This window comes from Cinclus cinclus, chromosome 2, assembly GCF_963662255.1.
Source record: "Cinclus cinclus chromosome 2, bCinCin1.1, whole genome shotgun sequence".
NCBI lineage: Eukaryota > Metazoa > Chordata > Aves > Passeriformes > Cinclidae > Cinclus > Cinclus cinclus.
The window spans coordinates 49606863-49631858 of NC_085047.1; positions in this window are offsets into that span (position 1 = coordinate 49606863).

The following is a 24996-nucleotide window of genomic DNA, read 5'->3' on the forward strand; positions in this document are numbered from 1 at the left end:
TCCAAGTAGTATTCTGTGAAAGATGATCTGCGAATAGTCTAAGAAGCATCAGGTAAAGGAGATCCTCCATGCAAATGTGGTATGAAGCATCTAGAATAAACTGATGGGGGGAGCGAGGATGTGGATCCTTTCATAGCATGGGAATTTGCTCCTGCAAAGGGCTTTCCATGTAGGTTTCATGAGCTGATACAATGAAGTGCTTTGTTACCTCCTTTATCTGCGTATGCTTGCTATGTGTCATTTTTGTCTTACCCTGGGGCAAGGCCTGAAGCCCAGCGCTGGAGGGAAAAACTTTCCCTAAAGGCTCAGTAACTCCCAACTTAGGCAGACACTGGAATACACCAGGCAGAAATGAGAAGGTGTAGCTGGTCTGGGGAGGATATGTTGCTGTTGGAATTCCTGATAGTGCTCCTGGAACTCCCAGTGATGTTCCCTAGAGCCTGACTCAGTCAAGAAAACAGTGGCATTTCTGGGAACAAGGAGCCCCTGCTGTTTGTTGGGATATTCCCACTGTATCCCTATTGTCTCTGCTCTTGGTTGAGTTCCTGTGTCTGGCAGGCTTCCACAGCCATAAGCCCTTTGCACCAACACACTTTCTCTCTTCTAGCAATGCCTAGTAGCCAATCCATGCCCTTTGGAGTCTTGCCACTGGACTCTGCATTGCTTCTTTCACACTGATGGAGTTGTCTTAGCAACAGTAGGAAGTTTAGGGCAGAGCAAGGTGTGATGTCTGTTCTGTACAGCACAGTGGAGAATTCACAAGGCCATAGAAATGTTTTATGACAATAATTTCCCTTCCCCTCCTTCAACAGATTGTCGTGTTCTTCTTTTAGCTGCTGAACTTCATTTTGTTATTTGTGGCCCATTAGTACTGCTTCTAGGAAGGACTGACAAAACAAACCACTGTTGAAATTGTTCACTTGCAGTTATAGATGGTATCCAAAGGACTTGCTGTTCTGTTGAACTGCACAGTTCAGGAGATTTTCTATCCTCACACTGACTGTGGGCTGCTATGCTAGTGACAGCAGAAGTTCCACTGCTTGTACCAAGTGCAGTCATCACTGTGGCATCAGAAATTAAAAACAGCTCAGAAAATAGGGAGTTTTGCTCCTGAATTTGCCAGCATGGAGGTTTCCTGCTTGGCGTCATAGCATATGTGGAAATTTGTTTGGGATGGCTCTTTCAGTCCAGAATCACCTTCATGTCCACTCTTCCTGCTTTCTAATGCTGCTGATTTTTGGGGCACAGTTTGCAGCCAGATTGGCCAGGGGAAATATAAAATAAGTTAAAAGTTCTGCAATTGTGCCTCACTAGTAAGATGTAATTAACCAGTGGGAAGTCATGGGTCTGGGGAAAAAAAAAATCGGTCTGTTCCAATGAGAGAAGCAATATGACTTCCTGAGGGATTTCATTCTGTTATTCTGTGAAGATGGTGCCTGTGATGTCTAATCAGCAGCAGGAGTGGAAGGACAGAGCATGGTCAGGGCAGATTAAATCTTTGTGGTTTCCAGTTGCTGTAATGGCTTTATTGGCTGCCAATATCTTTATTGAAATGTGATTTTCTTTCTTCTTTTTTTTCTATGTAGCACTCATACGTTTGGCATATTTTGATACAAGAAGGACAAAAATTGCATGCAAGACGCCAAGCCATAAGCTGCAGAGGACAAGGACACTAATGAAAGTGTCACACAGGTGTCTCTGAGGTCCATTTTCCATAGGATGATGCCTGAAATGTTTACCCTTTTACCATTAATATTTCTTTGAAGGATTCCACCTGGACATGTCACCTACTGCAGAGAAATTTGGTTTCAGCAACCAAAGGGGCCAGGCCATGCTCAGGGCAGGACCAAAGCTGGAGGTTTTGGTTGTGCAATGGAGCACACGGCCTGTTGCTTTCAGACCCTCTTTGGGAAGGGTGTTCAGTTTGCCAGCCTCTCTGCTTCCAAGGAAAGCCCTGGGACTTTCCTCAGCTGAGTCCTTAGATGGCTTTAAACTGTCTGGGACAACAGAGCTGTTTCTCACAGTGCTTCCCACTGGAAGAACTGAATTGTTTCAAATTTCATGTGCAAGTAATTTTCCTTCTGGGGGCTCACTCAGCACAGAGAAGAAAAATTGGCACTCAGTTTTGCTTTAGTTTACAGCCATCCTCTCAAGTGGTATTCGACCTCACCAAGGTGTGAATTATAGATGCTTATTTGTTTAGAGAGAGCTTTGACTGAAATATAATTAAAATAGTATAAACATTTGTATTACTCTTACGGAGTGTAAATTTAGACAGTTTTTCATGAAAGGTTGTCTTCTAACCAAATAATCTGTCAATGTTTGAAGTTATAAAGGTATACTCATGCAGGTAAATGAATGTGTTATCCACCTGTCATTTGTTATACTTAATAGATGATAAAAATAAACTAGAATAAAAAAGAAAATAAGTTTATAGAAAACGGAGAAGGTAGGCTGGTAGGTATATTAGTGGTGAGCAAAGAAAATTGGAAGTCAGGCTGAGAAGTAATGACATCCTGTTTGTTTTTTTTTTTATGGGCACTCATTATTTCTGCAGGGAACATCTGCTCTGCAATGGTTCTTCGCTGCAGCTCACCAGCACAGGTGAATAAACCCAGATTACCACATCTTCAACACATATTATACCTCATCCACATTTCAATTGATTCTGGCTCTGTTTTCAAGTTTAAATACAATTCTGGGGTTTTTGGTTGAAGTTCCTCTCCTCCGTCCCAAGAGGAGAAATATTCGGTTTTGGGGATACATTCATATATATGACAGGTTTTATCTAAGATGAGATAAATTCTTCTGTTACTAAGTTACTGTTTTAACCACTCTGGACAGAGGTAGTTTAGCCAACAACCTTGTGTGTGTTTACCTGGATTATAGGCGTCTGAGTTCAGATGAATCCAGTCCTGAAGTGTCTGTTGGCTGTGATTTGCGACACCTATCTCAGGAGATCCTGAAAGCTTCCCAGATCTGACTTCCTCCCCTGTATACTATCTGGAAAATTTCCTCCCATTATATTTGATGTTTACGTGTGGAGGGGCGGAGGTCTTGGCATGTTGAGCATGTTAAAGATTTTCTCCAAGTTTACATAAGATATTACTTTTGTTTGCTGTGTGAATTGTTCTTTTTATGAAGGCACTCAAACCCATGCAATATCAGCACACCTAGCTGTGAAAATACCAGAGACACTGTCTTTGATATTTTCAAGGGGGTTGAAATAATCACTGTTAATCACTCAAAGATATGAAAATTACTTACCCCAGCAAAAGATACTGTGTTTGACTTTCCTTTTAGTTACACTGGTGAAAATTGAGAGTTGCTAGTGTCGTGTCACTAATGTTTTGTCTGTTTTAATGGAGATAACAATCAGGCCCCTTGGCTTCTAATCAAGTTTGATATTACCCTGGTGAGTTGTTCTAATCCCTTAAATGGCACCATGTGGTAAGAAATCAATTGTGTTATGAAAATTACTCAGCTTTTCAGTTGTTCTAGTGTAGTCTGGTCTAATTGCTTAATTTTACCTTCTCAATAAAGAAAATATTCAGAAGCCTCTAATGTAGCACATCTCCAGTAGACATCCATATTTCAAATTCTCATTATAAAAAAGAATTACAAGTATTTTTGGTCAAAGAAGTTTTTTGAATATTCAACTCAGAATAGCTAGTCACTAGTAAGCACATTGTCCTGACAAACACCTTGTAGTTGTCTGCTGTACTTCATGCACAAATGTTTGGCTAAGTTGTTTCTTGGTATTTTTTTGTTTGTTTTTTTGTTTGCTTTTTGAAGGCAACCTCTTGCCAGAGCAGATGGTGCAGGTTATTTGTTGCTGCTGCATGCGTGGGATTCTGCATGCGAAATTTATGCATTACTGAACAATAGTTCTACAAGTGCTGTTGTGAACAGAAAGGGTGGGTATGTTCTTCTCAGAACCGAATACAGTTTTGAATAGCATAAATTATGTAGTGGAATAAAACAACACAAATAAGCACACTCACATACATACAGCTGTACAGTTACCTAGGTGCAAATTTCTATCATTTGATGATATCCTGGGTCTTGTAGTTGCCTTGACTCTGGCTCTATAACCAAACCAGTAGATAGAGTTCATCCATGTGTGTGCTTGGTCATCCTGTGACCAAGATGAAGAGATATTTTTGTCTATTTTCTGAAGACAAAACATTATGAATCACTGAACACTTGCTTTGTGCTTGGAGTGTCTCCACTGTGCAGAAAAGCCTTGGAGCACTGAGAGGAATTGCTTGTGTTAGCCATGAAAGGTAACTATGGCATTTAGAGACAACATAAAGTGAAGAATTAGCAAGAGCTTGGTTTCTTAAAAGCCATGTTACCTTGCAAATGACCTGTCCTACTTTTCACTCTGCTGGTGTGTCACACCAGACCACCAGGCTACAACACCAAAATGCAGTGTCACTCTATAGGATATAAGGTATGTTAGCAGGACTTGTGGGGTGGTTGAGAATAAGGTGAACAACAGGCATAACCAAAAGCCAGAATTCTTTTGTGATCACTTGTATAATAAAAATAAATCATAAAATTGTAATATAAATAAATAATTTTAATAAAAAAAGACATCATTTATCTCACTGGGAAAGCCCTTGTGCTCAGGTTTGGGTGTATGTATATTCTGAAGTAATCAGGATTATTGGCATCACAGTCTGTTTGTCCTTCTGGCTAAGTTCATGCTTCATGAAATCTGTCAAATTGTAACATCAAAACAGTGACATCTCATGGACTTAGAAGAATATTTTGGGATTTCTTATATCATCTAAGGAACAATCTTTTCACATAACTAAACCTGATAGTGGAGTGTTAGAATGAGTAGCAACTGATAATTTTCATGCCAAATATACTTCTTATGCATTGATCAGTTTATTATCTGCTTATGTTTGTTTTGTTTTGTTTGTTTCCTTCCTTTTTTTTTCCCAGTGAGGAAAAATATGGCACTAACAATACTTCAGAATTATAAATTTCTTATAATTGCTTTATTATGATTGTGATTAAAAGAGCAGAACAAAGGGAAGGTGTTTCATATAAAGTGACAGTTGATTTTCCTCTGCTTGCCCATAAAACACCTCTTTATCCCAGCCTTCTCTGAATATCATGCTTTATTTTCCAGAGAAGATATTCTATGCTTAGGGCACATTTCCTTAAATCTTTGCAAACCACTGATGCTGAGAATATGTTCTGCTTAGCATAATCACATTAATTCCAATTTTCACAGACATATGTGTTTCACCCTCCATATCTCCTAATCGCTAATCCCACCTCCATGAAGAGCTTTTTTGGGAGAAGCATGCTGTAAAAGATGAAATTAAATTGTTCCGGAACCAGTTTCTGAATGTCACATGGAAGTTTTTACTCTTGGCAACACTGACATCAGTGTGCCTTTACTTCAGAAAAAAAGTCTAGGCATAAAGCAAAAACCTGTGCTTTTTTTTAAGCTTGCAACTTTGGCAACACAGGGACTAGACTTGTCCTCAGTACTGTTTCATCCTTATCACTACTGGGGAAGTGGAACATTTGATGGATCAGGCTGGAGTGTGTTCCAATGTTACCTCATCCGATCAGTCCTGGACATGGATTATCCCTATTGTTGACCAGATATGGTGCTTTGACTGGGACTGACATGTTTTTAAAATGCTGTTATCTGTTTATATTAATCCCTGCCAATCCTAAGACTTCCCTTTAATGTTTCTTTTTGAGAGGAAAGCAAAAATGGAGGGGTATGAGTGAGGAAGAAAAAGGGAGAAACAAACAAGTGAAACACTGGCATAACCAAGTTGGGACTCTTAGAAGTGCGAGATAAGCATTTGTAATAAGAAGGCACTGTGGAAGTCTAGACTGGAAAAGGCTTTCAGTATTGAGTATTTCTGTAAGAGCTATCTCTTCTGTTTCTTTAAGATATTGACCCCATGTAAAGGATTAATAAAATATTAACTTGACAATGGCTACTTCTCCTGGATGCAATTGCTCATTATCTGAAACAATAGTCCAAAGAACTTAATAAAAAAGAAAATATCATTATTAAAATTGTCTTCCTGAAATGATTGCACATGGAAGGATTATCTAAGCATCATTTCATCTTGATTGTGTGTCATGCTGTGTATCGAATTACATCAGATTCATTCCACAAGCAGACCTCCTTCAGGACCATCTGACTGGCAAAAGCTTATTCTAGCCAGGAGGCAATGCAGTTGTGCTAATCATCCCATTTCATGGGTATAATTCTTCAATCAATCAGCAGAAGGGGAGTAAAAGTTCTTGATGTGTTGGCCATAGTACATCTGTCTAACCTGGCATGTTTTCCATTGTGTGACAGTGACATTTGAAGCTGTATAGGGCAACTTATTTATCTGTGCAGAGTCACATCCTGCCAACAGTGCATTCAACAAGACATTACTCCATAAATAAATGTAATGGGAGTGCCTGAAGAATGAGACTCTGCTTAGACTGAAAAAAAGTTACATTCTGACCCTGATAGGGTTGAACCTCAGTTACAAGAGATGGATGTATAAGGAGGTATAAGAAAAGATAGCCTTCCCCTTTCTGGTCTCTGAAAAACTTTTAGCTACTTATAGCTCACGATTAATGTTTCCAGGAAAATTAGATGCCTGTTGTCATTCCCTGCTTATACAAACTGTGGCAACACATTGCATATGGAAGTGCGGTGCATTTTTAGAAGTTTTCCATTTCATGTACAAGTTTAATTACTGTAATTTTTAAAATAAAGTTTTTCATTTTCTACTTTAACAATAATGACACTGATAAGTAATAATAATGCAGTTGTAAAGAAGGATTATAACATGAAATGGGAATATTTTTTTTTTTTAAAAGCCGAATTCCTGTGTGAGCAACACAGCAGTAAAAAGGCATTAGGACAAAGTCTTGGTCTGAGAGGGAGAAGCAATTTCCCAGGTACTAAAGTTTTAGTCTAAATCTTGATGACAGGGATTTCCCCAGAGATTATGATAAAGTTTTTACAGGTCCCCAAACCAGTACTCATAGACTTCAAGGCAATGACTCCTATTTGTCTGGTGTTATCTCCTCTTTCCAACTTCCATATGCAGTTTCCGAAGATCAGTGACCTCCCAAGAGAGTCTTGGGGATTCATCTAAGTTAATAGAGCTGAAATTCAATAGTTTTACTGTAGACCTTCTACTGGCACCTCCAGTGTACCTGAGAGTGACCCACATGGCCAACATCTACCATATGTCATTCCCTCACTTGTCTTCTTTGCCTGGTGCATTCTTTTTTCTTTCTGAAATTGTGTATTTTTCTCCATAATCTCTGTTTTTTCTGTTCCTGGAGCAACCCTGAGTTTACAAGGAGCCTCTGATGCAATCATTGTTGAACTTGACCATGCCCCATAATGTAGAAAGCTGAACGTTGTCACTTGGAGCACTGTGGTGGTTTAACCCCAGGCAGCCACTCACTCAGCCTCCCAGCAGTGGGATCAAGGAGACAACTGGAAGAGTAAAAACTGGAAAGAAGGAATTAATTCACTGCTCCCCATGGTCTGGCAGGTGTTCAGCCATGTCCAGGAGATCAGGGCCCCATACTGTATAAAGTTTGAGTTTAAAGCTGTTCTCTCTCATCCTATCAACACATGCCCAGGTAAAAAGCCCCTCTTTAGCTACTGAAAGGATGCTGTAGGGTGTCCCCAGAACCTTCTCGTCCCCAGACTGAACAGCCCCAGCTCTCTCAGCCTGTGTTCATAAGAGAGGTGATCAAGTCCTCTTTCTTGAGAGACTAATGGAAAAATCTGTGCCGAGACCCTCTAAGAGATTTTACCCCCAGGTACCCTGGACTGAGTGTGTTTGCACAGGGCCAGTTCAGCGTAGGTGCCTCCAAACCATGATTTCCCAAATCTGCTGAGCACTGTGCAGAGATGAGAGAGTTTAGGTGTGTATTAACAGCTTCCAAGGAGTGTTTCTCATTTGTTTCAAGTGTGGCTGAAAGTGCACTGTATAATCTTATGCCAAACTTTGGAGTCCTTATGTTTTGGTGAGTGTCCAGTGCTATCTCAGATATTGAAACAAATTTAAAATTCCTTGTCTGTTGCATAGAAAGAATTAGGATTGGATAAAATACTTCGTAACTCTGCTTCATTTCAAATATAAGGAGCGGAAAATAGGAGGAGGTGAACAGGAATTTTGTCATCATTTACCCAGTACAGATTTGAGAAGTTAAATTTTTGTGTAGCTTCTTTGTCCAACTTTGTCCGAATTTACTCTGAACTGGTGCTATGTTCCCCTTGCTTGGGTCACTTGCTGCTATGTAAGATTCTGAGGCACACTGTGAGCTAGAGCCAGAGGGAAGTTTATATACTGTTTTTAACGCAAAGCTTTCTCTAGAGAGGTCTTTATAGGATTGGTGTGGGACTTGCATAAGGAGTTGTCCAAAGTATATTAACCTCTTTCCTGTTGTACTGGTTTGAAAAGCAAAACCAGTGAGACTTCAAGTCAGTAATACAATTTTTAATAGGGAAGAGAAAAAGAAAAAATAAAAGACATGCAGTAATAAAAAATAAAACCACTGACAGAGTCAGAATACAACCTGATACCCTGTCAGTCAAGGTGCTGGTGCTGTTTTCCTCCGAAGGGTCCAGCGATGATGCGGAAAAAAAGCCTGGTTCTTCCTCTGGAATCCAGTGGAAAAAGGCTGCTTTTGGCGTTCTAAACCTCAGTTTTTATCTAGGTAGGAAAGGCTTGGCTGGTCCTCCTGGCTGGAGCATCTCCCAATGGGATGATGTAATCTTATCAGTTATACAGTAGGACTCAATGGCCCATTAACAGAAGATACTGCCCACAGAGATAAGGATGATCACCCTTCTCAGATGGTAATAGAATATATATCTTGTATTTGTAAACCAGGACACCTGTCTAGATGATATTTGTCTGAAGGGGACACAGATGAGGCATCTTCCTGTGTCTCTGCAGATGTTTTGAGGTGGTAGCATACAACATTAATCACCCTGATGAATCCACTGAGGTGTCAGGAAGGTTTCACGCATCCTAGAGTGCTGTGAAATCCCTTTCCTGAGGCATCCAGTCCTCCTCACATTCCTGGGACAGCACCCACTCTGTGGGGTGGAGAGTATGAGCTGAAGAGAACTAGAACAAAAAAGCTACTGTCCAGTTTTGTCATTCAGGATCAGTCCTTCAGGAACACCCCTGTGTTCCTCACAGATGCTGTATCTTCATCAGAATAGAAGACTGTAGTGGAGAGATCAGTAAAAAGGGGTGGCTGGCTTCTACATTTTCTTCCACAAGGAGCCTAGAGGCAGAGGGTGTCGAGGCCAGTTGCAGGCTATCATCTCTTATTAGAGAGATGCACCAAATGCACCTGAAAACCAGAGAGGTTAGTACTATAAGGGATGCTCTTTTTGTCGCTTTGTTCTTCTGCATCTGGGATGCCAGTGTTGATCAAAGTCGTTGCATCACCTCTTGGCAGATTTTCCCAGTGTGCTGCATTTGGTAATTTACAGCAGAACACTTCCAGCAATAACCACAGCTGACATCTGACAGTGGTTTATACTCATTTGAAAATTAGGCAATATAAAAGTTAGGCAAGGTTTGCAGGAGAGGTAACATTGCATATTATAAGAGCTGATGTAGCTGAAAAGGCATGGGCATGTTTCCAGACACCCATGGTCTTCTTGGGATTGCTGCAGAGACAGACACTATAGAGAAACAAAAATCCAGTGCCTCCCTTTCAATTGTGGCATTTCTAAAATGCCTCCCAGTGCTGCAAATCAGTACAAATTTAGAATAATCTGATTTATAGCCATAGCACATGTTGTGAGACTAGAAACTCAATAACATTTTATTACCTACTAAAGAAGTTGTTTATTTAAATGATTACTTCTTGTGACATATACCAGAAGATAAACAGTGTATGAATGAGTAAAATGGGTGACTGAATGCTTTGTGACTACTCTCTTCCGTTCATTTTATGCCATCCATTGCTCAGTTTATTTCACAATAAATACACATACTACTATTACATGTTCCTGAAAAAAAAAATCAGCTAAAGGAATCTGTGTACCTTACAAGAACCACATGTTTTACCAGATTTGTATTCTAATAGTCAGCTGCAATTGAAATTGGTGAGTTCCTGTTTTCACAGTGAAAAGTAATGATAATTCATGTGATAATTCTCCCAGCAAAACAAAAACAAAAAATCCCAAACCAAATTAGGAAGCTTCATTTTAGGGTTGTGTAATTAGACATGATGGGAACATGCCTTATTTCATGGCATCACATTTGCTTTCCTATTAGCATGATATTTATGGATATAAAGGGAAAAAAAATCAGTTTATTATCTGACAAAAGGTGTTTATCTGCTGCTTATAATTTTGAACTAACCTTTCCCCCCACTCACTATTCTTGAAAGTACTATTTAACGTAAATTCCTACCTGCAGCTCTTGTGATCTCCTTTTCCCACAAAGGTATGGCAGCTCATTTTGAAAACTGATGTATAGCCCTGGTCTGTCCTGGTCCTCTGCCTAAAGGAGCAGTGAGGAACTGAAAGGGTCCTGTGATCCTGACCTCATGATACTGGGAATAGTGTTTCTGCCTACCCAGTGTCATGGGAAATGCTAAGGACTCATGTAGCCAAGACTGTGTTTTGCCTGATGGCCTAGGAAGGCCTTCTTTAATTAGAGCAATGGTGTCTGATGGAGCTGAAACTTTCTCTTCCCATCTCCCTTTGCCTCTTTTCCTGACATCCTTGTCTGCTGACTTTTTGCTGCCTGCTGGAGAGGAACTGAGATTATTTCAGTAGTACTGTGATAACTTATTATCCTTTTCTTCCATCTCCAAAACCCCTCCATTTCAGCCAGTGCCTCACCTTTACCAGCTTAGTGTTCTGCTAACTGTTAGGTCAGACTTTGCAGGTCTTTTTCTGGGGTGGGGGCGTATAGCAACATCCAAAACCGGCACAAACATCAGCACAAGGTATGACAGGCTGTAATCTCCTTTTCTCCTGTGCTCCAGCTACAGTAAGCACTAAATCTGTTCCTAGTGAGGCTGGCTAATAACCCCCATCACATCCTGGCTGGTATTCGTCATGCTTAGCTGCAGGCACATATTGAGGTTCCTGTTGGAAGTAGTTGCTTGCTTTTCTGTTCAGTCAGTGCACAGACATTGGGATTTCTAGAGTGGGGTTCACAAGGATTATTTTAGACTTTTACAGGGATTATTCCTGCCTAAAGACTGTGACATAGGTGTACAAGCTAATCTTAAAGGCCCAATTGTGAAAAATTTAGGTGTAGTGTCTACAGTGTAGGCATGGAAAGTTAGGTGAGATTGGTCTCTCTACTGATGTATTTTACAGTGATCTCCCTTTTTTTAGGTAAAATGGGCAAACGTCAACTTCTCCAGCATCCACTGTCTCCTGTAATGGAACTAAACTGTGAGGAGAAACACTTTGCTGGGGACTGGTCTCTGCTCCAGACCTTCACACCTATTGGTTTGCACCCATACACCATGGCCTGAGCTGGTGCAGCAGGTCCTGCCCAAGTTCAGGGCTCACTGGGAGCTCATCATTCTCACAGCCATGGTCATCCAGCTCAGGGCACCGGGATGCTCTTAGGTTGTCATCAGTGACGAAGACAGAGGCAAAGAAAATATTAAGCATCTCTGCCTTATCTGTGTCCCTGTTTGTGAGGTGACCATAATGTTGTTTGTAAATTTAGCCTTGGTCAAATATAATCTAAATATTTGCTGAGAACCATGCCCTGTTGTATGGTGGGAGAGCAACAGCAAAATCCAAAACAGAGCTTTCTAGAGAAATCAATTTTTTTCTGATTGAATTCAATTGAAAATCAATTCTGATTTTTTAAATTAGCCTGTAAAAGTTTCTGCATGTATAGAAAATGTTGAAAGCCAGGCTAATGTACTAACAAGTATCTGTCTTGAGTAGAATAGCTTATAAAATACAGCAGAGCAGTCATGACTTTTTTTGAATGATCCTAAAATGTAATCCCTGTTTTCTATTGAACTTCTTAATATTTTAGTGTTTCTCACGTCTCTGTATCTACAGAAAACAATTTCTTCCATTGAAGTGCTGACATTTTCCTTAAATAAACATCACCAAACCTTAAACTTCATTTTCACAAAATAAATTATTCAGTAAGTCTTCTTTAATTATCTCCTCTTTGACTGCTTTGTTGCCTGAAATGTTCATTGCTCTTGCAGAGAAAACGAGCCCCTGGATTTCCCTGGTGGTTATTGTAGATGTCAGCTGTAGTGCTCAGACTCTTCAAAGGATCACTGCCATGGCCTAATCTCCAGCGCTCCCCAAAGCTCACCAGTGATTACTTGGTGTGTTTTAGCAGTGGCTGTGAGGTGGGGGGTAGTGCTCATTGCTAGATTTTGTTATCCACAGAAAAAGCTTTGTACCATTGAAACGTGCAAGCTGCATACTGATTAATGTGCCAAAGACAGCTAAGGTCATGGCTACATGTAAAGTGGGGAACTTGCCATGTATCGATGGGATAATCAAACAGGACGAAGGAGCGAGCAAATTAGCCATGGCACTTGACAGACTCTTGGAAGGTGCCTGGATGCTGTTAAGAGTAACCTGACACAAACAGCTGCACAGAAGAGTTAGGTAGCTTTAATCCTGCACCTTGTGCCCTTCTGTTTTACTTCCTTGTTTTCACAAATAAGTAGCATGGTGGTATTTGGTCCTAAAAGCTTCTGCATCTCTAACAGGCGAGCAGGAGGCAGGGGAGGCCTTTGGGAGGAAAAGCCCATCTGCTTTGTTCACTGCTCCTGGAGGAGTGCTGCAGTTCAGGCTCACCCCGAGTGACTGAACTACCGTGCTGAGCTGTGTGAGGTTTTGATGGAACATCCTGGTGAGTCACTACATTCTGTGTTTGCACTCGGGGCTAGATGGCTGAAACCCTCTGGGAAGGCTTACTCCTCCTACCCTGGAAAGCCATGCAGCCTTTGGATGTTACCAGGCAGGGCTGGATATATCCGTCAGTCATTCAGTCACTGACTGACTGAACTGTGTCCTTCAGGCCAAACTCTGACATGTCAAACTGCTGAGGATAACTCTGACTGAGACTAGACTGGTGCACAGCTCAAAAACAAGTTTTTTTCCTTAAACTCACTGGCTGTCAACACTGAACCTGCAAAGCTGAAGTTCCTTTCTCGTGTCCAGACCTGAGATGACTTTGTACTGAAAATAAACATGTCTGAAGAGCCATCTTGGGCTTCATAGTCACTGGCTTTGAAGCAGTGTGCAGTTGTGGCATGCTGTTGGCCTCTTGAAAACCAAGCAGCCAAGGCTTTCTCTTCCCCACAGCCTAACCAAAAGAAAAGAAGATTTTTTGTAAACATATGTGTATTAACAATAGTATCTTTTTCCCTTTTCCATTTTTTTTTTCTTAGCAAATTGATTCAGTCTTTAATTCCTAAACATGACAGGTGAACTCGTTGGGCCAAGTTTTAACTTGCAGTTTGTATTTATAAGGGAAAAGTAGGACATGGAAAACCAGGCTTTGAAATGGAAATTCTGCCTCAGCTATAGCCACAGCAGTGCAGCTCAGAGCCCTATTTTCTTTTCTTTTTCCCCTAGTCAGCCAAATCAGACTCACCGCTCCTTGTTCAAAGGAGGAGTGTTAACTTTCCAGAATTCCCTGTGCTGCTGCTTATGAGTCTTACAGACGTTGTCAAATGTCATATCCAGTAATCCATGTGTTTGAGCAGGTCTTGAGTTTCTAAGAAAAGGCTATTCTCTGACTTCCAGAGTCTTGGAGCTAGCTCTAGGATGCAGGGACCCCAAACAAAATAGAAGGTATGTTTTCATATTGCAGTGCTTGTGTGTGATTCTAGGCCAGTTATGCATTTCTGCTGGATAGCCCTACACCAGCTGTATGCTTCTATGTTACCAGGCTGCCATCAAATCAGTAGCTGATATACAGCCTGTGTGCAGTAAACCACTACTGGATGTTTGTGGGAGCAGTTAATATGTCACTGGGAAGTTCCCTAAATGTTTGCTCAATAACAAAGTCAAGTGATAGAGTGAAGGTTAGTTGATTGTCAAGCTGGAGCTTCTACACGATTGGATGGCCACTGTAATTGTGAGCTACTGTTAACATTTTTCTTTTTTTACGCTGTCTCTTCTGGAATTAATCTAGTTTCTAAATATACAAATTCTGATCTAATTCCATTTGGAGAGGTCCTGTGATTTGGCAGATGGCAGAACTTTCTGCAGAGTGGCTTGCAAATGTTGGGGTGTGAAGCACGCTTGGCAGTGATGCTGGGAAAATGAGCTGGTGGGATTTGTGAAGCATGTTGTGCTGCTATGCAGTACCTGGGAGAACGAAACCATGAGCACCGTGTAGTGTGCCCAGACTTTGCACAGGGTAGCATAAAGCATCACTCCTTGGCATTTCCTCCGGTGCTGAAACAGCAGGATTTTAGCTGATGATCTTGCCTGGCCATCTGGTGAAAGAGTGTGGAAGAACTTTACAGGGACTAATTATTTCCCAGATTAATACTGCTGACAAGTACTCCACGAGGCAGTGTGTATATTTGCAGGGTGTTTTGTTGCTAGAAACGCCATTAATTATTTTGCCTGTGATTCGCCGAACACTGTGATTCTGTGTGCTGGCGTTCTGCCCCAACATCACCATCTGTGTATACTGTAGTATTTATTTCAGAACTTTCTGGAGATTTTTCCATTTTCAGATTTAAGAGCCTGGATTAAGTGAATGTTAGTAGAAGGTGTTAAAACCATCTATTTTTTAAATGCAGTTTTCCTCTCAAAGCTTGTCAAAGTCTGCTTACCAACAATATGCTCTGTGGGTTGTACTCTAGGTGTAACTGCTCTCAGGCACTGCATCTTAAATGGAGTGTAAGACTTATGCATTGATTAACTTCCCCATGTTTTCTTCTTAAAAGAAGTGACTGCAACATACTTTTATATGCCTGGTAACTAAGATATAATATTTATTATGTTGTAATGAGCATATGAAAAATACAGCATTGGTTATCCATGTTAAAAATACTTACAGTGTACATGGAGACACATCAGTAATTTGATCAAAGATGTCAACATAATCAATGTAACCATCAGAAATGTTAAAATGATAATAGAAATGTTCCTAGTTTCAAAAAATTAGAAATACCAAAGTTTGAACTGTTTTTTTCTTTCATGACTTCACTAGATTCTGATTGATGATGATTTTCATTCCAACACAGAATTCTGGTGTAATTCCACATCCAATCAAAGAACTGTTCCTTTTAAATTGATTTATCTACAGAGCTCTTATTAAGAATAATTTCAGATTCAAATGCCCATAGGTTCTCTTTTGTGTTAATGAGTATTCAAGGTCTTTTAACACTTTAGGTGTACAAAACCAGTCTGATATGACAAACCCCTCTAGGTTTTTGTGTTGTTTAGACAGATGTCCTGCCTTATTTACTGAAAAATTGAACAGTTGCCCAGTGGAGCAACACATATGGTCTAAATTCACTGACCTATATCCATTGATAAAAAGAAAATCTCTGGTGGAACCTCAAAGAGGGAAGAAACGTCATGTTATCCCTTCAGAGAGAAAAAAAAAAGTAATCAAAGAGTTTAAAGAACACTGGGGAGTTTATATAAGATAAAAATGGTTTGGGGTGGATGTCTGTGTGGAAAAGTAAGTATTTTTAAACTCCAAGGGTGGAAAGAGAGGAAAGTAGTGGAATTTGTGAAAGTTGGTGTGCAATAAAATGGAAAAGGTAAGATTGATGGGGTAGGTAGGAGCACCTTGTAAATGAAGCAGGATTGCTGTCCTGAGGGAGAAGGGTGTTCTTGCTTGGGGGAAAGCTCTGGATTTTGCACACTGTGCTCTGAAATATCACCCAACCCAAACCCCAAAGCCAGTACATAACTTTTCAGGAAAGAAATATCACTTAAAATTGAGAAAGGAACAGGTGAGATGAGACTATTGAACTCAGTATCTTAGATTATTAAATTGCTTCAGGGGTACAGTCGCTCACTGCTTCTTATCACAATGACTGCTGCAGTCAACCTAGAAACCTCTTATGCATGGCCAAATAAAACCTGTATTCTTTCTCTTTTGCACTTGGAGAAGGTTTTCCTTATTTGCATGAGTCTCTTAGAGCTCTAGCACAGCATAACTAAAATGTTTGCTCTTAATCCAGTGTCTGCTTAATCCTGACTCTGACTGAGGAGATGCTTCTTTCCCCAGTGAGGGCACCTGTGCTGTAGAGCCAGAATATCGCTGGCTCTAAAGGACTGTCAGTGCTGACCCAGAGAATCAGATCTGCTCCTTGTGCAGCAACTCTGCGCCCAGCATGTGGCTTCCCAGAGAATCTGTTAAAACCTCTGTGTGGTTTTAAGTCCAGAGTAGGTAATGTACAAGCTGAGTCACCTCTGCAACAGAAGACAAGCTCTTGAACTATAAGAAGATGAGTACTTCTGCAAAGCAGACTATTTGGCTGCTTAATTTACATTCACCTACCAGAAGCCTGGGTGGTGGTTTTCCTTGAAGGAGTCAAACCTGTTTTTCAAAGGCTTTTCCAGAGCCCTGCCCATAGGATCCAGCCCTCTAACTGTAGGAAATACTATTTCAAAACAGGGAGTCAAGATTTACCTGAGTTTAACCATATGAAAGAGTCTGGATGATTCAGACCACAAGTCTAACTGGAATTTCCATCAAGAAGAGCCTTCTTCTCCCAGCAGGTTGCAGGGTACCTGTATGACTTGCTTAAACTCAGTGCTTACATCCTGGGAAACAAAAGTTTGTTGAAAAGAAACTGCTCTACAGAGATGAAGAGATTTGCCCTTCACTAACATTGGCTGGAGTCCAGAGACCAGAGTTCAGACCTCCAAGCCTGAGACTCAGGCCAGATGCAGAGATTGCACTGTAGGTGTCTAGGTCTGAACCACCCCTCAGGCAGCATTTAGCTCAGCAGACAAAATCGACTCATCTCAGTCTGAGCTAGGTTCACAGAATGAGTTGAATGATTCATGCCTGGAAATACTTAATTTTCTCTATTGTTTGTGAAGGGAACTTTAGGTGACTAGTTCAGCTGTAGATGCTTACAGAAAGCTGAGATGGGTCCAGCCTCTCATCATAGTCTTCGCTTTACAAATGCTGGCCTTCAATAACAACAGACTGCAGTGAACTGAGCTCCTGTTGGATCCATGCACTGGAATAGGGAATAGACTGGACTGGTTGGGAGAGTGCCAATTGAGATTTCAGTCTTAAACACAACTAAGACAATCTGCTGCTATGTGTTGTGAGTGATGGATCACAGGTAAATCAAATCCTAAATCTTAATTCTAGTCACTTTTACCAATATAGAAAACAAAGGATAGGTTGTTGCAGGTTATTGCAGATAGGACGTGAGGTAATAATAAACAGCTTTAGTACCAATGGTGATTTAAATTTAAGGTCCCCATCCACGCTGTTATCAACAATATTTTTCACTGTCTCACTTCTTTGTGCTCAGTGCTCTGGAGAGCACTTTTCCTCACACCAAACATCTCTGTGGTGCCCCTTCTCTGGATTACAGGACTGAGGCTCTTTTTCACATCTGTTCCTTGCTCCAGATTCTCTAAGCTTTTTTTCCTTTCTATACAGGACTAGCCTGTTGTCACAGCAGCTTGTGTTGGCTTAAGTAACATGTAAGGGTAGAGAAATTGAAATGACCCTAAGATGTGTCGTGTGAAATGCCTTCCCATTGAATAGGTAAATGACAGAGCATTAGACAGAATAAACCAGAGCATCATGGATGATTTAAATCTGTTGCTCCCTCACAGCATGATGGTGCCCTGTGTGCCTGAGCTATGTCTGTGCCAAGGGAGCAGGCTGGATGCAAGATTTGAGTGCTCTGTCTTAACTTTCCAGCTGCTATTTATATTACATTACGCACAGAGCATTCTGCTGAGAACTGGACCTTGCTGTGTGAGGTACAAAGAGTGCACAAATGGTTTTGTACAGTCTTTGACCTAATGCCACAGACTTTTGGTGAGTCTTGAACAGCCTTTGACTAAAAAAAAAAAAATTAATTAAACACACAGGGCAAGCGAGGGGAAAAATAGGAGAGAAAAGTTCTGTGGGGAGCACACCATGAATCAAAAAGAAGTGGAGTATACATCTGTATTTTTTTTAAAATTTGATTTTATCCTTTGTTCTGTTTTTTGTTGGATGTCCTTAGTGGCCCATGCTAATCAAGCAGGTGAAAGACATCTGCAGCATGTGAATCCATCCTCAATAATGAATTCAAAGGTGCTAAAGAATAATAAAGGATCTGGTCTTATAAATTACTTGACACACCTTCAGTTTACTGCTTTTAACAAAGACTGAGGTTGGAGCCAGGAATGAGCAAGGCCTGTATCACTAAAGATTAAGCAAATCTCTCCCTGTTTCCCCCAGTGCTAACATTGTGCTGCAGCATCTCAAATTATACCTCCTCACTAATCTGTACTTCTAAGTGAAATATCTGTATGTATTTTATTACATTCTTCTTTCTTGGATTGGTTATGTCATAGTCAATCTCTGAGGCCTCTCCAAATTAATGAGATTAGACTTCTTTCAAAATTTTCTCTGCTTAAATACATTACTTTGATCTTTTTGTGTGTCAAGTAGGACTGAAAAGAAAATGGAATGACTTCTTGCAGCAAATAATTGTTTCTGATAATGAAGAAGGATCATAACAATGTGATTGCTTAGCTGTAGTTTGACTTTGTGTGGACAGGGAATCCAAATCTGAGCCTTGCTAAGATGTTCAAGGAATCTGTGTACTGGCTGTACAAGAGTTCCCAAATGGATGCAGCTCTGCCAAGAGCCCTAGTCCCAACAGAGGTGTGTGTGCAGGTTTGTGATTGTTGAGAGGCAAGGACTCCCAATAGCAGGGTCAAATTGTCTCTTCTCTTTCTTAATACAGCTTCACTATGACACCTACCTGGAGGGCACTTTCTGATCCATGAGTCTTGCACCACCTGCCACAAGTTTCACATCATCTAATCCCTCTTGAATTTTCCCATCTTCCATTTTAGAAATACCTGGATAGCAAAAGTCTCTGCTGTAAAGACTGGGAGTTGTCTTTTATTTTCTACCTAGCTGTCTTGACTGCTATGTTGTACTCACTTGCTTTTATGACCCAAATTTGAATATCTTCTCTCATGTATAATTCTTATACTGTGTTTTCTTAGATTAATCCCCTTATGCTCCCCTAGAGAGATCGATCAGTCTGTCTCTACTTTTGTTTGACTAGACTAAACAAGCCAGATTTTCTCTGCTCCTCTCCCAAAAGAGGTTTGATCTCTCCCTCCATTACCTTAAATGTCATTAGCTGCTTATTGCCTTGAATGTGGCTTGCCAGTTGGGTCACTTGGTATCTCACCAATGCTTTATACAGAGATACCTAAATTTGTGAGTCTGTGTTGACAAAGCTTCCCTAATATTTCATTTGCCTTTGTTTTGGCTGCATCACATCAGATACTTGTAATTACTTTATGATCAGTTGATTCCAGCAATTCCAGGTGTTGAGTGCTCAGGTTTTAGCTATTACTTGTGTTACAAATCCATGAGGGCAAGACAAAAGTATTATGAGCTTACTGACTGCCACAGAAAGCAAGTGCTGGAACAAGGACAGACTGGACACATTCTGATGCCACCAGTGCCAGATGTGACCTCAGACTTTCTCTTGTAAAACTTTCAGGTTTTAAGTAAGATAACATTGATACCATGAAAGTAATGGAAATAGATTATTTTCATTATTGTCCTTGTCTCCAAGATAACATCCCTGATTTGTGTAGCAGCACAGAATAAGGTGAAGTCACATTCAAAACAGTTACTTTGCTTATCAGAAGGAAGCAGTTTTATTTCTGTAGTGCACAGCCACGGCAAATCAGTTTGCTTGCATTTGTGTTTCTCAAAAAACATCCCCCAGTGTATGATAAGGATAATGGCCTCATGCCACAGTTTCTCAGCCAGCGATCCCTTTTCCAAGGACAGGGAAAGGGCTGATGGCAGCTTTGGAGAGCTTTGGACCCTCTGCAGGGGAGGTGCCTGTTGAAGGTGTGTGCACTGATGGTGATTACCAAATAATTACAACAGGAAGGCAGAAGCCAGCCTGAATGCTCACATGCTGCATTCAGATAGCAAAGCTCCCAGCTCCCAACATAATCTTCCACTGATCAAACAGGGACTGGGCTAAGCCAGGACTTGGCTGACTGTAATATTCCTCTTGCCAAGGAGGTCAGGGCTAGGCAAGGCTGGCTGGGAGCTGGTGGAGAAAATGACAGAGGTTGGTTGATTGTGTGTCAGGGCAGACAGATGCTCCCCAGCCCACTGGGGACCTCTCTGAGCTGAGCAGCTCTCTCCTTAGGTTTCCAGGTAGGTGCAAGGGTCACAGTCTGGATCTCATTGCAAAGAAAGTTAATTAATGCAAGAGAAGTCTCTGAGAGATCAAGGAGAGGGAAGAATCTCTCAGTATCTAGATGAGATGAGAACAGGAGATGGTTGCTCCAGAGTGTTCTTTTTAGCAAAACACTGGGAAGTGGTATGTTAAAGGGAGTTCTTTAGCCTGGCTTTATTCACTTCTTAAGTTTTGATTGCACACACTGTGGTTTTGTTTCATTTTTTCATCTTCTCCAGAAGGTTTTCTGTGAATGACAGTTCTGCCTGAGAAAGGCAGGAATTGTTATTTGCAAGTGGGTGCAATTTCCTTCTCTTCTATGATTGTACTTCCCTATCGTCTTCCTGGTTATCACCCTATTCCAGTTTCTTTTACTTTTATTTGTCCTTTCATTGCAAATAATGGATTTCTCAACACTTCTTCATTTTTTTTAAAATAATCTCATTATCCATTAAGATTGATGAACTGTTTCCTGCTTTCCCTCAGCTTTCCTTCTGCTGTCTCTGCAAATATTCTTTATCACTCTGATGTTGTCCTTGCATCCGTTGTGGGATGAGCCTTATTAATAGAGGATTTGCACTTTCTTTGTAGGTCATGGTGTGGCTTCATGCTGGCTGACTCAGATCCCTTTGTTCTGAAATGTCAAGAAAAAAAGAGCTGGCCAAAAATTATTGACTCGATTATGGGGAAAATGTAAAAAACAAAAAAAGGAAAAAAAAAAGAAAAACATTAGATTTTTTAAAATGCTTTTTTAAAAATGTTTTTTTCAGAATTAACTTTTTAAAAATACTACTTACATTGTCGTAACTCCCTTCTTCTCATCTCTACGTAAAAAAAAAAAATCAAGATAGAAACTTTCCTGCCAAAAATTTATAGAATTTTAATGGGGTGATGGGATTATTTTGATTGAAAAAATTGACCTACGTTAGTAACCCCAAAGGGGTGAAAACCTGATCTCTTAAAGGCAGCAGATGTTTTGCTGTGAACATTCAGGCACTGATCTCTTCTCTCTGGCACCCTGTGACAGGACCTGAGGGAATGGCCTGAAGCTGCTTCAGGAGAGGTTTAGGTTAGGTATTAGGACAAGCTCTTCATCCAAAGGATAGCTGAGTACTGCAGCAGCCTCCCCAAGGAAGTGGTCATCAAACCAACACTGGCAAAGTTCAAGAATTTTTTGAACAATGCTCTCAAAAATGTGGGGCGACTCTTGGGGTGTCCTGTGCAGAGCCAGGAATTGGACCCGATGCTCCTAGTGAGTCCCTTCCAATTCCAGATATTCTATGATTTCTTGCCAGGAACTTATGCAAGTTTCAGGTGCACCTGGAGGATGAAAGCCTGTCCTGCACAGTGCTCTAGGCAGTTGGGCAGAAAAAGACATTTTAATGCAGAAAGCAATGGGGTGCTGCAGGCACTGCACCTCTTCCTGACAGGGTTTGACTCTGGCTTTGCTACCATGTGAGAAATGGGGCAGAAGATGCTCAGTTGCACTCTGGAGGATTCCACTGACTATATATGGTTGTTTTCAAATTTAAAGCCACAAATACCATGGAAATCATGTATTTTTATGTTTTTGTATGATTGCATTTTACTGGGGTATTTTGTACATATGCTCTTTTTCAGAGTGAAAAGTAAAAAAAAAAACAAAACAAAACAAAACAAAAACAAACAAAAAACCCAAAACAAAACAAACAAAAAACCCCAAACAAACAAACAAAAAAACAACAGGGAAAAAGCATTTTAGGAGCAGTAGGCCATTACTATTCAGTGGTTGATTCCTGCCTTTCCATCTTATTTCATTGGGATTTGGAGTCTGGGAGTATGATGAGGTTCTGCACAGGACCCCAAAAAGTACAGTTTCATCAGCTTCATTTTCTTGTTTTCCCCTCAGCCACATCTATGCAGGTAAACTACACAGGCAGCCTTCCTGAATACCACTTGATCTCCTCCTGGTTAAATCTTTGGAGTGGCAGGCAGTGTAACTGTGGTCCATGAGGATTAATATTCTCACAAACATTTCCTTAGAATATCTCCGGTGTTTGAACACTCAAGCATGCAGTTATGAGTATCCATCCTCTTTTGGGAGATAATAAGTTTTGGAAGGATAAAGATGGGCTGATGGGCCATTTCAAGCCAGCTGCCCTCATTGTTCAGGAACATTTCTAGCCATGTGTACTTCTAGTCTAGGTGTTGGCTCAAGTGCTACCATATACCACTTTCTTTCCTTTTTCTTTTTGTTAGACACTTAATATCCTTTTTTATTATAAGTATGTAATTTCACCAAGGGATCTGTACTATGAGATTGTATTTTATGAAAAAAGTGAGGTGTCAAAAGGGTATTTTTGTTGTTTGGAAAAATTCTTGCCAGTGTAATTCATACAACAATAGAGCTAGACCAAAGAGGTGGAAAATATTTGCACAAATAGAGATAATTGCAGCTGAAAGGTGTAATTTTTGTATCTTCATCTGACATGATGAATTTGAAATAACATTCATTATAAAAAAATTAAAGAGGACATTCTGTGTAAACAAAGTAACACAGTTCACATAGGATAATTTTTCACTGATAATTTATTTTTCTATGAAAGACCTGATCCAAAGAGACTCTTTTTGCTGATGAGAGCTATTCTACAGAAGAACTCATGTATGCTTCTCACATTGTAGTCCTTCAGGTAAAGCCAGGACAGTTTATATCTAACAACTGATCTTGTTAATAAATGTAAGTATTTTATTCCCAGAGTTCCTCTTAAGAAATTTCACTTCGTATGAATTCATCTGTCACTGGAAATTATTGTGGTGCTTGATTTGGGTGCATTTTTATCTGCAGATCCTTACTGAGCTAGTCATTAAATTCTCTTCATTACACGGGGTTTGAAAAGACAAACTTGAACTTCATGTGAGTCCTGCCTTACCCAGGGCTTTTAGCTGCTGTGTTTAAGTCAAGGCTGCTCACACATGGCTTCTTCCACTGTCCTCACTGCAATATTTAAAGTAAGAGCAAGATAAAGTTAGGTAATTTCCAAGTGTTCTCTGAGTACTGAGATGTTGAGCCATTCCTAAGTAACAATATACAAGTATGTGAGTAAAATAGCTTAGAATTTAAAACCTCTTGGTGGAATTATGATACAGGACTTCTGCTAGTGGCCTTCACTAATCTGGTGGTATTTTTATTCTAACATGCAATTTACCAAGTGTTTTTTGGATTTATCTGTATTTGATGGGGGATGAGGAGGTAGGAATGCAGGCTCATTTTAGCTTGTGGGATTTTTTATGCATTCTCTAAACAATTAGAAATCACCGGTGGACATGTCTCTGAGTAACAGAGATAAGAGGTACAAACAATAATTTCTTAATTACTTGGATTATGAACCTTTGTTAAGATTCTCAGCTTCCAAATCCTGAACAGGTTTTAGACTGGGAAGAAATTAGTAAAGACAAGAGGACTCATAATTTTTTTGCTGTGTCCGGAGGCATCATTGCTGGCCTGGACCATTGCTGGTGCAGGCAGCACATCAGCTCCCCTCTGTGCATGGATCTCAACCCTTCTTATACCTTCATCTTGCATGTCAGTGCCTTGTTTCTCAGACACTGAAATCCTTTAATTTATCCACATTCTTGGTGTCAACACACAATGCTTTTGAATACCCAAGATTCAACTGTATGATCAAATGCTATGGTCTCTGTGATCTAATATTCCCTTCATCCTAAAAATCAATTCACAGAATCAAAATCAATAATGCCCTAACACATGTAACCTCTCAGTTCTGAAATCTGTTTCTTGTGGCTTGTTGTTTTTTGTGAGCCTTTTGTTTTAGCAGAAAATATTTAGTCCTTGCTAAATCATATAACTTTAAAGAATATCCTAAAAATGTAAGTATGTGCAGTAAGACAAAAGTGCACAAAAATTTTGATTTCATTTCAGTTGCTGCCAGTGCAGTTGTATTTCTTTGCTTTCGTGTCTGTGATAGGAACACAGAGATCATATCACTTAGCAGAAATCAGATCAGAGACACCATCCAAATCCTTATGAACTCACACCACGAGATTTTTTGTCTATTCCTGCAACATATGAAACTGGCTGGCATTTTTCAGTTAATAAAGAGGATAGATGTTGTAGAGACTTTGTTACCTCTTGTCAATACTTTGCACTTGCTTTCCCCAAGGATAAGATAAAAGAATTTTCTGCGTGCTTGTAGTTTGAACAGAACATTAGATGTCAAGACTGTGGGAGAGGATGGAGAGAACATGAAAGTTTAACATGATTAGGTATACATGTATTACAGAGGAAGTAATTAAGGTCTTGGATAGTTTAGCATGGATTTAAGATCTGCAGGATTGTCCCCACAGGTTGTAACATCCTGTATTTGCGTTATAACAATGCCCATTGCTGTTGTATGGTGAAGAGTCTATCACTGTTTTTCAAAAAACCCTCCTGTCTTAAAAAAACCCCCTCCTCTAAGTGGTTTATTTTCATTCATTAAAAAAATCTACATCTAGGCTGAAATTTACCATCTGGTGTGTCATTCCTGAAAATGTGTTTTAGTCATTTAAACTTTATGCACAAACAAAGGA